Here is a 4,124-nt window from a genome sequence, read left to right on the forward strand (position 1 = left end):
CAGAACAAGAAATTTGGGGGTGTTTCATGTTTAAACAAATTCTGTTCACCTCTGCTGCAACAGATTACAGGAAGAAATGGAAAAGTACAATACACTTGATGTCACATTACTTGTGAAATTAGCCACCACACTCGCATCTCACCAGAACAACCAAACAAAATAGTCAGTGGTTGTTGATGTGTTGTTAGCACCGATGGCCACAGGAGCCACTTTGCCTCTTACAGCAGCACAGAGGTCCCAGCCTCACAGGACATGTCCCTCTCTATTACTTCTGAAACTGGATGTTACTACCCAAAAGTCATAAAACTCTGTCTGTATTGGCTAAAAAGTTCCCCACTTAGTTGAGCAGCTGCATACACAGTCCAAATATCCTTTACAATGGCCAAACCATAATTCAAAATAGACATGGTTTTAGACTTTTCAAAACATGTTGAAGTTTTATATATTTCAATGTAATTCCCAATCTAGCAAAGCACTTAGGCATGTGCCTAGCTTTAAGCATGGCAATAGCATTCTTAATGGGAAATTGATGCTTGAAATTAGGCAAGTGCTTTGTGGGATCAAAGCTCTGTAGCAGCGCTCTGAAGAAATCAGGATCCTGAGTGTCCTAATCCTGGCTTTCACATTTACAGCCACTGCAGACTTGAGTAAACCCAGCTACAGTCTGGATTTTGAAAAGTGCTGAAAAGAGAAGGCTCCCCCTGCAGCTGGTAGAACTTGTGAGGGGGCATCAAACCACTAAATAGAAGGTCTTTTCCCAGGCTTTTGGCTTCCCATCTCCAAAATGGCTATAATACCTACCTGCCTCAGACAGGTTGGATGGGACTCATACTTGTAAAATTTTCTATAGAGAAAATATGCCAGATAAATGTGATGTATTGCTGCATTTCTCTAAATATGCCTGAGTATTGTGGCATTCTAGGTCTGTCTTAATCCAGCTTTGATGTGTGTGTACTGCACTTAGAGGAAACATAAACAGCTGGCCAAGATGTACCCTCATGACAAATGTCTTGTACCAGTCATATTATTTTACTTGGGAATGTCCTAGGAAAGTGCTGACATGCTTCAATTTGCAGGCATTTAAGTGAATTATTATCTTAAGCCTCCCAAACTGTCAATTAGAAACAATGTTGACTGCAACTTTTATTATCATCAAAAGATGATTATGGGAATTGCTTCATTTCTTCTGAGCAAGAAAAAAATTAGTAAGGAAAAAAAGGACCAATGAGAAAGTCAAGAAAGGGAAACCCTCCAAAAACTTTGTGGTAGCATGTGGTTAGGCTGGATATTACTTGGAGCAGAAGGAATCCTGAAAAGCAAATATCTTCATGAGATGCACGTACAGGGGATGGTGGGGAGTCCCCTGTGTCTGGTTACTCCCTGCCCCTTGTACCCAACACTTGTGCCCTCACACAGGAGTGTTTGCACATCCACACACAATTCCCATGGGCACAAGTGGGAGAGGGAGAGTGAGACCCACGTGCTGAACTGGCCGAGAGGTTCATGAGCAGCAGGGGAGCTTGCAGGAGAAGGTGACGCTGGAGCTCTGATGGCCTGAGAGCTCCACCCATTCTCCTTCCTTACACCCAGGATCTCCCTGGTGCCAGGCATTGCTGTGTGCCATGGAGCCTGGGCATTCACTCCCTGTGGCAGGGTCACAGGAGTGGTTATGGCTTTCATTAGGAGATGAGACAGGTTTTTTTTTGAGAGAAAGTGGAAAGTTATCCAAGTGCATCATGGGGGTGAGATGACCTCTCAATAGGGCAGGCCCCTCTTGGCAAGCCACAGCTTGGCAAAGTGAACCCAGCAGGGAGGAGAATGTGCATGGCTGGGCAAGCAGAACAGTTGTAAAGAATGGGAAACAAAGATAAACTGGTATGGAGTCACCCCTTACAACCTCCTCCCATGTGATGTTGTGCATTGGCTTTATCACCTTTTAAAAGGAGATTTTCTTTGACGCTAAAACTCTGCAAAATCCTTGTGGGACACAGTGAGCCAACAGTTTAAAAAGCAACCTTTGAGAGTCCCACATCCCAGTACCTTTCTCATCCCTCTCACAGAGAGGGAGGGCAGGAGAGTGATGATGAGAATTTAGGAACATTCTGAAAAATCTTGCAGAAAATGGTGCTGCATCCTTAAATTTGATATATTCTCAAGCTCCTCCTCATTTCTAGAGTTCACTCTTAAAGCCTTTATTTCTTTTTCACAGACATCTTAAATAACAAAACATTCACATATGCAAGAGCTGGTATGGAATGAAATTTAGAGAAAAATATCTCTACAGGAAACATGTCTGTATTCTCACACACAGAGAGGAAAAGGAAGGGAGGGAGACAGAGATATATTTCTTACTCCTCAGAAAAGGGAAATGGAGAACAGGAGAAGAATGTTAGGATGATACACTACAGTTTGGGCAAGGTAGTACCATGCTGAAAAATAATATTTCATCCCTGGAACTCAGCTTTATCTTCCACTTTCTAACTAAAGTCTTTCCTTAAGTACTAGTACACAGTATTGAATCTTCATTTTACAGTTCCCTGAAATCCCTCTTGTCAAAACCTTAATGGTATTTTTAAAAATAAAGTTCTTAGAGATGGGTGAAGATTGTCAAGTCACTGACTTAAATTTAGCTGTAGAAACAAATAGTAGTGACCATACATTGGCACAAGACCCAAAGCTCACTTAGCCTTAGAGTTTTCAGAAATCAGTTTAATTTTCCCACTCCTCTGACTGTGTTTGTTTTATTCAGGTAATACATGGGGCTATACAAGAGTTCCAAAGTTCTAATACTAGGTTAAATTTCTGGTCCTTCTAGATAGACTTGTTGTCAATATGTAATTCCAAATTTTGGCTCTGAGAGACTCTCACCATGAGATGGAGATGTAGTTCAGCCTTGTCAGAGCAGCTTTCTGAATTATGCAGCCACAGTTCATCCTCTTGTTGAGTCCTCGGTTTGGTTTTTCTGAGGACAACTATAATCCCAACAATAAGGGATGAAATTGCAATCTCTTTAATCTCCATGTAAGCTGTTTGTAAAGCAGTTATTAACATTGAAAAAAAAATAATATGAAACTACCCAGACTGTATCTTGGAGGAGAAGTTTGTGATTATCACTACCAGCTAGATGACTTTTTCAGGGCAGTTTGGGAATAAAGCAAGAAAAGTAACCTTTGAACAGCTCAGCTGTTCAAATATTTAAGATGTAAATTCACTCTTTGCACTGCTTCAGCAATGCCCAGGACTGGCAGAGAAAGGTGAAGAGTTCAGATCAAAGACCTCTGACCTCCAGCCCATGACTGGGACCGCCCATTCATCTGTGCCTGGAGGCCACCACAAGGCACTCACCTCAAATGCTATTTCCAGGGGTTTGGACAAGCCCTGTCCTTTGCAGTCATGTCGCAGTTTGGGAGGGGAAGGCTGTTGTGAACACCTCCTTTTGTTCCAACAGGCTTTCACAATTCAAACCTGTGTTTTACAGATGAGCCATGCACCAGAAGCACACAGACACAGCTGATCTCCATATGGATGCTCCCCTGCACTAGGTACCTGATTCACCTCACCAGGATTTAATATCTTTTAAGATCTTGGGGTCACTCAAGATAGGTGAGTGGTCATTGCATGAAGGAAGAAGGAGCTCCTAAAGCTTAGATGTCAGTTTTGCTAGGTCACTACCTGTAAACAACTGTCTCTCTTTACTACCTGTACAAGAAGCCAGGGGAGATGAGCCCGTTAACATCATGAACTCAGTGAAGTATCTAAGGTTGATGGGGACAAAAGCAGGTCAGAAAGTCCTGGCCTTTCAGTGGCTCAGTGTCACACACAAAGGCTCCTCCCAAATGTACACCTAAGGAGAGGAACAGCATCTGTACAAAGGGCCTCCTAATAAAGGACAAGAGAGCCAATTGAGAGAGCTAATGCTGAACAGAACTTCTACCATTGCTTTTTCAGTCCATTCCTTTTCTTAAAAAAGCCCTTGAGACCCAGTCCTTTGACTGGATGTACATGTGTAGATGTGTGTGCTGCTGACTAGTGTGGTACCCCTCCTTAACTGGTGCAATGGTAAAATGAGGATTTTCCTGGGAAATGGTACTTTTTAGTTTGTTTTGGTTTAAATCTGAGATATG

The sequence above is a fragment of the Melospiza georgiana genome, chromosome 4 (genome assembly GCF_028018845.1).
Source record: "Melospiza georgiana isolate bMelGeo1 chromosome 4, bMelGeo1.pri, whole genome shotgun sequence".
In the NCBI taxonomy this organism is placed as follows: domain Eukaryota; kingdom Metazoa; phylum Chordata; class Aves; order Passeriformes; family Passerellidae; genus Melospiza; species Melospiza georgiana.